The sequence below is a fragment of the Peromyscus californicus genome, unplaced genomic scaffold, assembly GCF_007827085.1.
Source record: "Peromyscus californicus insignis strain IS unplaced genomic scaffold, ASM782708v3 Scaffold_13__1_contigs__length_99412109, whole genome shotgun sequence".
NCBI lineage: Eukaryota > Metazoa > Chordata > Mammalia > Rodentia > Cricetidae > Peromyscus > Peromyscus californicus.
The window spans coordinates 76,111,557-76,126,160 of NW_026294424.1; positions in this window are offsets into that span (position 1 = coordinate 76,111,557).

Genomic DNA, 14,604 nt, shown 5'->3' on the forward strand with positions numbered 1-14,604 from the left:
TCATTATCTGCCTCTGTATTTTCCATATTTCTCCTTTAAAAGCTCTGCTAATTTTGTTCCTAGAGGATTTCTGAAAGTTATAACACTTTGTTGGGGTAGCAAATGGACATATACAATCAGAAATTCCAAGCCAAATGGTGCAAAAGACGAGATTGATGAGTTTTATAATATAGTAGCTTCATTTGGATCTTTTCTAAATTACTATATATGAGAAGCTTGTAAGCAAACATGGCTGTAGTATAACCGAGAAGACTTTCAGCATAATGTGGTTAGATTTCTACTATAAACCAATATCCAGTATAAACTGATATCTGATCATTTTCATAACAGAGGAAACCTATCTAAAGCCATCCGTCTTTTGGAATGTAAACAGAATTAAGAGAAGGTGGGAGCAGTTAGCCGGAAAATAATAATCAACAGCATAGCTTTCAAGGGACAATGCAAACATCGGCATCCTGGTCTGTGGGGAATCAGAAAGGTAGCCTGGTCTAGTTAGCTGCCTTGCGGTTTTTCAGTATAGAGTCCATGGTTCCTAGGGCACAATGTTTGCTCCAGTTCCCAAGAGACAGACACATTCCCTCAGGCTGTGACGTTTTCAAGGTGCATTGTGTTTCTATGTTCTCTCACATGTCAAGTAAGCATGGGAGCTCCACAGGACAATTGTTCTTAGACACTAGTCTCGTGTAGCCTGTATAGCTTGCAAAGGGCTTTGTATTCTAGCAACTGCAACTGAATTGATCCTGGCAATTCCCATTGGATTCTGTTTCTGATAAAGGTGTAAAAACTCTGATTGCTCTCAATAAAATTGTCACAGCTGCAGTCTTCCTATGACCCCTCCAGCTGGACTGGTTTAGTTCCTGTCACCAATATCAGGTGACCTTGGTTCCGTCAGTAAGCATATGCATTTACATATGTCCTTTCAGTTAGCTAACACACAGTGTCCTGAGATTGATCCATATTATGGGATACTGTAGTGGTTTGAAAGAAAATAGCCTCCAAAGGGAGTGGTATTATTAGAAGTGTGGCCTTGTTGGAGGAAGTGTTTAACTGTGCAATTGGGCCTTGAGGTGTTTTTTCTCAAGCTTCACTCGGTGTGACAGTGAGTTGATATCCTGCTTCCTTCTTGTCAAGAGGTTGTCAGCACCACATCTGCCTGCATTCTGCCATGCTCCCCTTCATGATCATAATGAACTGAACCTCTGAAACTGTAAGAGTCCACACTGAATTAACTGTTTTCTTTAGAAGAGTTGCCATGGTCATGGTGTCCTTGACTAAGATACCTGGTAACTGTGCCTTTGACCAACACATCCTGTTATGCATCCTTGCAGGGAAAAACAAGCTCGGACTCTCTGACCTTTAGTCAAGATGAAAACAAGCTTCAAGCTGGGGTCTCTGTGGGCCCCCACAAAATGGTATTCCAATTCAGTAGAGAAATAGGCCTGTTAAATATGTCTTCCACAATATTTTCTGTAAGTGTGCAGGAAACCAAGCAAAGTGAATAAGAGTTGTAAGAAAAAATATGTAAATAAAACATTTATTGCAAGAAGGATCTCCAAGACAAGACACACAATAGTGGACTGTTCATCAAAGGCGGCCATGAAAAGCCTGAGTGAGCACAAGATAAGGACTAGTACAGAAGGTAATTTGTGACTGCAGGGAGATGCTCAAGATATTTTTCATGACCATTGGTATTAAACTGATAGTGTGAGGCCCAACAATGGGGATAAAATTTTGAGCATGTCAAATAGTTTGTGACTATAAGAATGATTCTTTGCAATATTTGGAACAAACAATTGATGTATAAAGTTGTCCAAGGAAGAGGTAGCTAAACACAAAACAAAACCCTGGGTAAATTTTCAGACCAATGGAATGTAAGTAGAAAATGTTAGTTTATTTTGCTGAATGATGAGTATATAATACATCCCCAGAACTTCATGCTGCATTGTTGCCATGAAAAGATGGAAATTATTCAAAGTACTCACCACAGTACTACAGTGAAAAGGAATTACCCAGTTTTTAATATCATTAATGTTAGTTATTCTTTTCTAATATCTTAAGATGAAACTAATGACAGCTTATAAAAGCATAATAAATATCTTTAAATATATGAATGGATTTGTATTTTATAGAATATGGAAATGAGAAAAACCAGCAACCTTATTTCAGGAACATTACAATATTAGTACAATTATTAAACTAGTTTTTTAAGAATGTTAAGGTCATTGGTAGGTAAAATAGAAAAAAATTAAAATTAATATTAAAGCTAGGAAACATTTGATAAGAGGCACAGCCATTATATCTTGAAGTATGTGTTAAATTGTATATTTACAGACAGAGAATGACTAGATATTGTGAAAAGCATACAATTCACTAAGTAGAGTCAAAATACCTTATTTAACATGACATTAAAATATTTTAGAATAAAATTGGAAAGTGACAAAAATAATGTCTTGAGAAACGCAATTAAGAATATATTGTAAAATATTTTATTTTTAATTTGCTAGTACCAAGTAGCAAGGATTGAACCTAGAGCTTCACATGCATGATAGATGTCCTACTGAATTGTGTCCCAAGCCTTTTGTTATTATTTTTAAATTCTATTTTTTATTTTACATAGTGTAGAATGCTTTTACAAAAGAAGGAAGTATAATTTTTGAATATGCATTTATGGTGTTGCATAAAATATAGACTACACTATTCCATAAACAGAAATTTATGGAGATGGTTACTTTCTTCCTTCAGAAACCTATTAGGAAAACTGACATAAATCATTGTTTTCCATGTCTCAGAATCCTTTGCTTTTTGATGCCATACAGTACATACTGAAAGGTTTTATACCTCTGCATGTATTATAATAGACATATTTTCAAAGTTTAATTTTTTTAAACAGGAAAATTGTTCACTCTATATAAATGGTAATGAAAAAAACATCAAAACATCAGTGAAATATTCCAAACACAGATTGGCTGGATTTTTAATTAGTAGAGGAATGTTTATTTTTACAGAATTTAATTGCTTATTTGAGAAATTTATACTAGGAATTTCGATCATATTCATCCACTACACACGTTTTCCAATTCAACACATCTTTCTTTATTTCTATATATCTCAAATGTGTCTTCATTTTTTTCTTTCACACATGAAGTCCAAAATGTGCAGTTCATACATTCTTTAAAGGGTAAACTTCCAACAGAGCTCAGATTATTTTTCAAGCAATACAGTTTTGTTTCTTATTATAAACAGATGTTTCTCTCACATAATGTATCCTGATTATGGTTGCTGCTGCCTTTACTCCTCCCAGCTACTTTCCAACTTCTCTTTCAATATTGTGGAAAAGGGATTTAAATCCAATTAGAAAGTGGTTGATTATTCACAAGATATTAGTGTCACTATTAAAACATAATTCAGTAAACTAAGCACAAAGAAAACAATTTTTAAAAGAATTCATGGAGCTAAATATAGAGTTCTCAAAAGATTTAAAAACAGATAAAATGCAAATTGGTGAGATATATTATTTTTAACTGTTCAACATCCTTAGCTATGAGGAAATAAAAGTTGAATCTATTCTTGGATTTCATCTTACCTCACTCAGAATAGCTAAATTAAGATAAAAAGTAATGACTACATAATTTAGCATTCATGTGGAAAAAGGAGAAAATTTATTCTCTGATGTTGGTGAAGCAAACTGACAGAGCCACTATGAAAATAAGTGTGAAATTTCCTATAAAACTAGAAATAGACCTACCATATAATCTACTGGGGGATGTCTTTCTATATGCTGCAAATATATGTTGTTCTCATTGGTTAATAAATAAGCTGCTTTGATCTATGGCAAGGCAGCTTAGAGGCAGGCAGGAAATTCAAGGAGAGAGACAGGAAAGAAGAAAGGCAGAGGCAGAGAGACATGAGCCCACAGTCGAAGGAGCAACAAGGTGTCAGCAGCTAGGTAAAGCAATGTCCATGTCGCAAAATATACATTTATAGAAATGGCTTGATTTAGGATGAAAGAGCTAGCTGGACAAATAGCCAAACTAGCGGAAACACATGAACTGTGAACCAAAAGCAGAGGAGCCACCATGGAACTGGACGAGACCCTCTGGCTAAGTGAGACAGTTGATTAGCTTGAACTGTTTAGGAGGCCCCCAGGCAGTGGGACCAGGACCTGTCCTTGGTGCAAGAGCTGGCTTTTTGGAACCTAGTGCCTATGTTATGACACTTTGCTCAGCCTTGGTGCAGGGAGGAGGGGACTGGACCTGCCTCAACTGAATCTACCAGGCTGGGCTGACTCCCTAGGGGAGTCCTTGCCCTGGAGGAGATGGGAATAGAGGGAGGATTGCAGGGGAAGACTGGGGGGTGGGAGGAGGGAGGACAGGGGAATCTGTGGCTGATATATAAAATTAAATTAACTATAAAATAAAAATATTTATTAAAAAAAAGATCAAAACCAAAAGTGGCATGGCAGCCATCATCGCTTATCTTTGCTGAATCTGGGTCAAGCAGCTGTGCTGACTTGATGAATTTTGCTATTCCCCTCAGATATGGCTGGGCCAGTCTCTGTTTTTGTCAGAAAAGCTTCTTTTTTTCAATGTAAAGCAGTAAGAGAAAGATGAATAAATGGTCAAAGTGTTGAAAATAAGAGACTGGGTGCTAATCAACAAATGGGTCAATTATATTAACCACTACTACTACCACCATCAAAACTCAGGAAGCATTGTTAAAGAGGGTGATGAATGAATGTTAAAAAAAAAAAAAAAAACTGCATTTGTGGTGGAGTACTGTGAATGCTGTCGTCCAGATCTGAGGTATCTAGGGGAATCATAATTTAACAACTGTATTTACTTGAATAACCAGAACAGTATTAATCCAGTCCGATCCCAGCAGGGACTGATTAGATTATTTCTAGGTCCCACCTCGTGGTCAAAAGCTGTTGGCAGTAGATAGTTACTGGTGGATAGAGAATCATTTTTTAGTGAAGTTGTGTCAGTTAATAGGTTTTCCATGCTCCAACCCATACAACATAGGTGACCCAAATAGATTTAGTAGCTTATCAAAAAGAGAAAAAAAAAAAAAAAAGGTTCAGAAACTTGGATGAGAGGAATTTGGTAAAGACAATTGTGGGTAAATATTATTTTGTGTTTTATATATGTGTAAAAATAATCAAAACTAAAATAGTATTTAAAACAAAGAACACAAAGTTAACTTTAAATATTTTTTATAATTTTAAAAATTAGATATAGAATATATTGATATCCATTTATAGCTCAAAGGAAGAGGAAATTCTGAATCTTTGAAAATATGAGCATTGATTTCATTATTTGAATGTCTGATTCCATCTAGCTTACATTCCTTTGGTAGCACAAACAGCTACACTTCTGGGTAATCTTACTTTAGCTAAGATTTTACATTCCATGACAACTTATGAAACTATATTTTTGAATTTCTATTGTCTCCTGCATTGAACATTATTCTATTTATCATAATTACACCTCCAGAGCCTAAAGACTCAGTCTACAATTGATAAAGCTGACTAGCTAACATTTAAAATAACATGGATGAAGCAACAGTCATTTCATTTAGCAATCAATGTCTAAGTTAAATCTTTGTTGGCACAGTGAATATTTTACCAACTTAACACTGTAGGGAAGTGGTAAGTATTTTATTTTTGAATGGCAGGAATGGATGTGCATATTTCTTAAAGTGAATACTTAATTTGATCTGGTTTACTCTGTTATCTCTCTTCCATCAGTGGAATTCTCTGATTCAAATCACATTTCTTTTGTCTTTATAATTTTTTCTTATGTATTTTCTGGTTTCTGTGTCTATTGGATTTTTGTTCTGTAGATTTTAGCATTTGAAATAAACTTTAAGCTTACTTTATAAAGATATTCTAGGTCATTCAAAACAATATTTATAGAATATATGCCATTTTTATAGAAATAATTAACTTTCAAAGGTCTTGGCTTATTTTCCAACTTAATAAGAGTAATATATTGAGGTTAAGAAAGAAAAACAAGGCAAATAATATTTAACCAAGTATCATGTAGAAACTAACAAAATTAATTGTATTTACCCAACTAAGAAACTATATTTATAATTCACAGGTTATATAGAGCATTGTCTTGTCCCCACAAATAATTTATCTATCAGGTGTTGACTACAATTATATGCCATTGATGTAATAAGTTTATTCATGACAATTTAATATATTGAAAAAAATGCTCATGTCAGTCATGTCATTCTAGTTAATTTTAACATCTAAACTATCTATTATTTAAGGGCATATTACAAAGTAGTAGGTGAATAACCAAAGATAGAAAAAGTATAAAATATTGTATTATTTAAATCTCTAGGTTTTCTAAATAATTTCCTAAATACATTTTAATTTGTATCTATGTATTTTTCTCTCAGTTTTTCATATCATCTTTGTGAAATAGGAAGACAAGTTTATTGAAGTCATAAATAGTTGGCATATTAGAACTTAAAAATATGAGTGTATGTCTGTAAATATAAATCACTTCAAATTTTAGCTGAATATGAAATATTTTGTTCCAGATCAATGATTTTAGTATTTAATATTTAGTATCTTCATTAAAATACATATTGTTTTTCTTTTTAGTAACAAAATAAAAATATATTTAAATATATTAAATATGTGTGTATTCTGAATATACAATTTTTTATCTCTCAACATAAATGGTTGGTATGTAGTAATACAATGATATCTCCTTTTATATAGAAAATAAAATCCTTAATCTTGCACTGGCATAACTTTTTGCATTCTGACCTGCCATACTTTACTATTTTCATAATGTATTTCACTTGTTCTTTGCTGCTTATTCATGAATTGTAATGCTGCTTAATAGATTAATGAAAGCAATGTCAGATTGGCCATCCATTCTGCTCCTAGAACTACTCATGTACGAGCTGCCTTTCATCTTCTAGCAAACTACTGGTCTTCCATCTGTAACCAAGTTTGTTAGCTCAGAATGGAGGTTGATGAAATTTAAACTGTCAATTTTCATCTAATATTAGGTTTAGTATTTCTAGATTATCAAAGTAAGATTTTTGTAATATGCTAATAATATTAAAATAGCAGTAAAATATCTTTTTCTAGTAAACTAATGAATAGAAGTGTATATGAACATTGTGGATCATTCTGTAAACTTCCTAAAATTTGACATCATATCTTACCAAGCACTTAAATTTTTGATTCTCTTATTCCTTCATAGGAAATAACCTGTAGAAAATTTAAATTCCTAGGGAATTATTCAATGACACATACATACATACTTTCCAGAGAGCGTCCTGGGATACAAAACCAAATGAGTGCAAAAAAATCTCTCCAATCTGTGATCACTGTTAAGACCTTTCTGAAAGTCTCCTAACATCTTCATATTTTAAGCAGGAACACAAAGCCCAAGAACATGCTAATTTGCATAAACTTGTAATGATATACTTAAATAAGTAAAGTACATTTATGCACTTTCTATTTTCTATATGTCTGAACAAAATAGACTGCACAAAAGGAGGAGCAGGAGTCTCAAATAAAATCTTAGTTGGGTAATAACTAACACATTTTATCAATGATCTGAAAACTCATCCAGGGCATGAGGCAGCAGCTATGACTGCTGCTCTGCTTTTCAGTGGATCTCCTTTTGACTTATAGGCCAGATTGGCATGTTTAGCTCAAGGAAAATGACCTTAGCTTGTAGCTGTAAGTATCTCCAGTCCCGCCTGCCACCGTGGTCCTGCAACTGCTTATAAAATAATCATTCAGAGGCTTAATATTAATTGCAAATAATGTGGCCTATGGATCAGGCTTCTCACTAGCACTTATAACTTAACTCAACCTGTAGTTATTAATTTATGTATCACCATGTGTTCTGTGGCTTTACCTGTGTCCCATTACATGTTGCTCCTTGGACATCAGTTTGGCATCTACCTCACTCTCCTTTCTCCTCTACTCTCTCTCTTAGATGTTCTCACCTGGCTCCATCCTGCCCTGCCATAGGCCAATGCAGCTTTATTCATGAGCCAATACATATTCACATCATACAGAAAGACAATCCCCAGCATTAGCTTCTGCACGAGGCCAAATTGTCAATTTCAGAATCAACAAATACTTAAGTAGTTTATTTTCTGTAAACAGATACAAATTGAGGTCCTGGGCTTGTTCTTGTTCTTACTCTTAATTTGTTTCATAATGACTTATGCAATAAGCACATCATCGATATAAAGACAGTTCCTTCATGGAGACTCTCTGACAATGTAAAGACAAATTGGCATAATAAAGTACTTTAAACACTAAGGAAACAACATTAACACTGATGTAATTTTACTGAAAACTGAATATATCCCTGAAATTTAGCAAAAACTTTAAAAATAATCAGATAATAGAAAAAATTAATTAATATAAAATTTTAATTAGCAGGAAGAAATCTCAGTGGAAATAAAGGAATAATAAAAAGAATTTTTCATCTTTAAAAAACCTCTACAATCAGAAGGCAGTGAAAATAGTAATGAGAACAAATATGCTGAGCACATGATAAGAGAGAACTCTCCTCACAGAGAACCAGAGGAACTTCATAGAAAGAATGGGAAAATATATGCAAACAAAATATAGTATTTTACAATTGAAAGTTCAAGTATTTTGAGTGAAATTTGTGATAGAGGTACAGAGTCCAATAAACCCACACATATTAATATTATATATTACATCACTGAAGTGATAGAAATGAAGTAGCAAAAACAATTGCTTGTAACAGTGTATTTAAGACAAAGATTAGAACATAGACAGTGGACCATGAAATCATATAGCAGAATAATATTATTTTATTTCAAGTCATAAAGGGGAACAATTATGAATTCAAGAGGAAATGACTAGAAAACATTCATGTAGATTAAATTGATAGGCAATGTACAAGCATATAGATTTAAAAATAGAAGTATGCTGGTTGATTATTTAGAAAAACTAAAAGATAATCCAGGACAAGAAAGATGGCTCAATGGATAAGAACATTTACGGCTCTACCAGAGGACCAGAATTTGATCCCAGTATAAGCACATCAAGATGCCTTCAACTGCCTACACCTCTACCTCAATGAGATTGGACATGCATTTCTGACCCCTGAAGGCACACTAACGTTGGGGGCAAATACAAAGACTCATACACATACACATAAATTAAAAAGTAATATTTATAAACTAAAAGAAAATCTGATTTCAATGAAAAACAGAACAAATTCCACTCAGGTATATATTTTAAAGAAAGTTTGATGCTAAAATAAAATATTTATAATAGGACAGAAATAAAAGTTCATGTTAAAAATTTGTTATAAATTAAAACAGAAAGGAAATGGTGACAATATTAGGTTGACATGAAATGTGAAGTGATTTTTAAAATACTACTAAATAAACGTAATTAGTCACTGTACAATAATTGTCACAGAAATGTAATAAGATTATTGGTATTTGTTGTGACATGTAGTAAAGATGATAGTCAGTTCACCAAATGTGCTTTTCCCAAAGATTAGTCTGTAGTTTCCTTACCTTGACACTGTATATTTAGATATGCATTCTTGAAAGAACCTCACTATGGAAGACAGCAAAGAACTCATATACATATAGACATGGATACAGAAGAGAATAGAATAGAATTGTCAATAGTCAAGAAAGACAACAGTACATGAAATTCACATTTTAAAGTATTTATACATTTTCTCTAATAAAATTTGTTATTTAAAATATTTACTTAAATGATCTAATAACCATATATTTTACCAAACACTTCTTTATACAGCTATATAAATTAAAATATTTCAAACTAAAATATCACAAAATAGAGATTAAATTATTAATGGTGAATCATAATATTATTGATAAAAGCATGCTCCAAGAGTATGTATAAACAGGTCAAGGAAAATAGCTCAGTGGGTAAAATCACTGCCCCATAAGGCTGACAATCTGAGTTGTCAAAATCCATATAAGAAACAACACATGCTAACAAACTTCTGTAATAATAGCCCTGCTAACATGAGATAGAAGGCAGAGGCAGGAGACCAAAATGCAATCCAGCTTTGGATCAATACGATCTACGTGCCCTTCATGTACTTTCTTTTCTACCAAGGCCAATTCTTTCTCAGCTTCAGGTGATAATTCTCTTGGACTATTTAAGTCCTTATCACCTTCTAAGGTTTTAAACAAATTATTCAGTTCATCATTTTTTACCCCAACACTCAGTGATTCGGAGCTCCTGTTCCCTGGTTTATACATGTGTGTTGTATTCTCTCTACATACTGTCTTCTCTCCAAGAATACTTTGATAATAGCATTAACTTCATTCATCATGATTCTCTCATTATGACATTGTAGCTAGATGTTTTCCTGGTCTTGCCTGGTACCAAGGTCCCACAGTCATTTAGAAAATTCCTGTGTTCTACCTGGTCCTGCAATTGCTCAGACCCAAGCAAACACACAGAAGTTTATCAATTACAAGTTGCATGGCCATGGCCTATGGCTCAAGCTTCTTGCTAGCTAGCTCTTATACCTTAAATTAATGCATTTCTATTAATTTATAAGTTGCCACATGGCCGTGGCTTACCAGTCTGCTGGCATGTTTTTCCTTCAGTGGTGGCTGGCGTCTGCTTTTTCTCTCCTTCCTCTTCCTGTCAATGAGTTTGATTTTCTGCCTGCCTCTAAACTGCCTTGCCATTGGCCAAACCGCTTTATTTATCAACCAATCAGAGCAACATATTTTCACAGCATACATACAGACATTCCCCCATCATGACATAATTATACAAAAGGTCCCACCTCCTAATACTTTCACATTTTAGGTCAACTTTGCAAAATAAAGTCTGAGATCAACACCAAGTATCAATACAGATTACATTGGGCAAGATGACCATAGAAGAAATTTTATTGTTTTTCCATACATGTTCATAACATTTCAGACATTTCTCTTTCTTGCTAAATATGCTAACCAGGAGTTCAAAATTAAAGTGGTAGAGTACAACAAAACTGGCTGTAGTTTAGGTAGAATAATAGGAAACATCATCCAGGGATAAATACATATTAAGATCAAACCACATGAATCGATTTAATTGGTAATTGGGATTTATTAAAATATAAATTGGGGAAATATACTCACGAATACAGAACTTAGTAAACAGCTGAAGTCATCCTCTGTTCTGCCTGGGACCGAATGCACCTGGCTGTCCGGTGTCTGATCACACCAAGAAGAACAGCCTGACACCTCCCTCTTTCCTTTTAAGAGGTCAGGTACCCAAGCAAGAGGTCACATATGCAGACAAGAAATCAAGAAGTCATGTAGGCAGACAAGGAGCACCTCCTCTTTTGGGCTGGATAGCCCAAGGTCATGGGCGAAGCAAATACCACTACACTTCCCCTTTTTGTCTAAATAAGAAGGTTCTAAACCTAATACAAAGTACATACAATAAGAATGATTATCAAGTATTGTCCAGGAGAAATAAGGGGTGATGACATAAACAAAAATGGAACTACAACCAACAAGAACAACAAGTAAGAAACATACTAAATGTCCAGAACATAGGTAAAAGGCAAATAACAAAGATTACTCTAAAAGCTGTCCCACACTGAAGAATCTGAATCTAGTACCTAATATGCTCTTAGCTAAAATACAAGAGAATTGTTACCATAACTATCTAGTCTTCAACCCCATCAAAGACCTGAGAAGGAAAATAATATTACCTGAGTAAGTAGGAAGTGGGAGCAAGCAGCTTCCAAGAGATCCAACAAATGACTAAGACTGCTGGCTGCCTCAACAGTCACCCAATGTTTCTGTGCAATGCTGGGGTATCCACTTATGGTTATAGGCCTAGAGTATCTGACAGATCAATTTCAGAAGCAGAGATTTTTGAAAGACCATATTACCATGTCTTGGCAAGGTTTAGCAGTCACTTTTCCTTGTGTTCTGCTCATCTAGAAAGGACAGTGTGCTTACTGTCAGCAGCCAAAGCAAGGAATATTCTTTGCCCAAAAGGCCATTTCTTGCCAAGCAGAAGACAAACTGCAGGATGTAATAATTTGTGTGTAAGCAGACACTTTCTTATTTATGTAATCCCACTTCACAGGAGGGAACACATGACTGGTAATATAAACTTGGTGGACTTGGGATGTTCAAAATCCTTGGAAGTGAACTTAGTACTCTCTGACATAATTGGAAAAAGTCTTTGTGCAGTAGATGGTGGTTGATGTAGAACCCATAACTGATCAAATTCATAAAAGAATGTATGGCTGTGGAGTGCTTATCCATAAATAGAACATCTACATCACACTCATTTCCAAAGCTGGTGGCTATCATAAAGGATGGGACAGAAATATTATAAGAGCCAGAGACTGGGGAATCCTGGCTCCCCAGAACAATGTCTTCTGGAAATGACAGGAATGTTGCCACATGAAGTCACAACAGTGGCGGCTTCCCACAAGACCGGTACAAAATCAAGCCAGTCAACATTATTGTTTTTTAAAGCAACAAGCCTCTCAATTACAGAAGTAACATCTGGTGTCTTGGGGTTTGTAACCTGAAATATTTGAAAATTTTCAATGTTATCCAAGTACAGGTATTTCCTTGGGTTAGCAATATTCGAGTTGGTTATTATGATGTCTTTATGTGTAAGTTCTGCAATCTTAACATTTGAATGGACTGTTGTAGTAAAGTATTCAGTAAAGTGACTTCTGATTTCTTTCAGGGTTTCTGACCATTGCATTCTCCATTTGCTTTCTTTGTGGAATACAAATCATATTTTGTCATCTTATGTACCTGCAGGGCATTATTAATGAGATAATTGTTGGGTTGAGTAATTCAGAAAGTTGAAACAGCAACATAGTCCGTGGTAGGCATGGGGATGCCTTTTCTGAACACTTTGTCTCATTTAGTGGTACACTGGTACTACTCATGGGAGCAGAGTGCCCAACTTGACAAGTAGCTATGGACTATGGAATAAAATGTTTCTGTTTGGTAGCATCTTCTAAAAATAAACAGTGACCTAGTGTGTTGAACCCAATGATGTCTTTTGTTAGCAAGCCCATCCACAATCATGCACTGAGAGAGGCTGGGTGAGTAGAAATCCCACCTACTGACACTGGGTGTCTATTCCTTTTATATCCTTTTCTCCATCAATGTGAAAATGCACAGGATTAAAATACCCAGCTGTTGCTGGCCATGAAATGTCATGGGGATCAATCAACTGTGGACTTCGTCAATACACACCAATATCATACAGACATCATTCTAGCCACAAATATATTGTCCCAATAAAGATGAAAAATTATTTTTATCTTTACTAATAAAGATTCAAATATGCTATTTAACTTAAAGCATCAAACATTTAAAGGTTTAACAAAATATATAATACATATGAGATAGGTACCATGATAACATGGAAGATAACGTCAAAAAATTTCAATTAAGTATAATGATATCATAATATATATCATTCTCTTAGATGTATTATGTTGCAAGTATCTATATATATTTGTGACAAGTAACCATTTCCATTTTGTAGCTGCTATTTGATATTTTGAAATGAATATTCTAATCTATTGTATGTAGTTATTTACCCGACATTTTTCTACTGATTTACAATATTATAACCTGTAACAGTGTATCTTTTACAAGAATACACTGTCATATCATATTCCAGAGTAGTTTTATAATAAGTGGTTTGTGAATTTAGAATTTCACAATATTCATTTTTCAGAGTAGCCCTCAAAATTTTAAAGGCAATGAAAATTACTACTGATAATATTAAATTTGTTCTGAAATTTCATAGTGAAGAACAGGTCATGGCTAATTATTCTGTTTCTAATATGCTTTTAAATCAATAGTATATTCACATCAGTATACAGTTTAGTGAAGGAAAGAAAAATTGCTTTTTAGCAGTCCTAAAGGGAATAGAATTTATCTTGTGTGATTTTATTGCTGAAAGAACAACTTATAAAGCGAAAGGACTTTCCTGTATCATTATGTGTGTATGTTGGTTGAGCCTAGAAAGATTTATGATTACAAAGTCATCCATGTTTATTATGATAAATAAATATCTTCAGTGTACATGCTGTGGTTTCTGAGTAATTCATTTGTGGGTTTTGGATCTGAGTCCACTAAAAAGCAGTTACCATATTTCTTTTTTATCTCAGGAACCAATTCTGTTAATCTTTGATAGTCTATCTAAGCTCACCTCCTGCACTCCACTTTGGAAATAATATTCCTTTTAATTAGTAATGCTTTGTAATGTTGAAGCCAGTGAAATACACTCACATAATGTGTTTTCAAATTGTAAAAATGACCTTAAGGTGCATTTATTTTGTGATTGTTCCAACTTTGAATTCATTATTCCTTAATGTTTCACCTATACCTAGATATTACAAAGCATTAGAAGTGGGATTCATGAATTACTAATGTGATACTTAAAGTCAAAATGCAAAGACCTCATCAAACTCTGAATACTTACATTCCCATTGCAGATAATTAAATGGTTGATAGGCAATTCTCCCTCCTCCTTTTTTGTCAGGGTATTAAGAGATGACAGGACATTTAATATAATGTATTTCTCAGCATTAACTA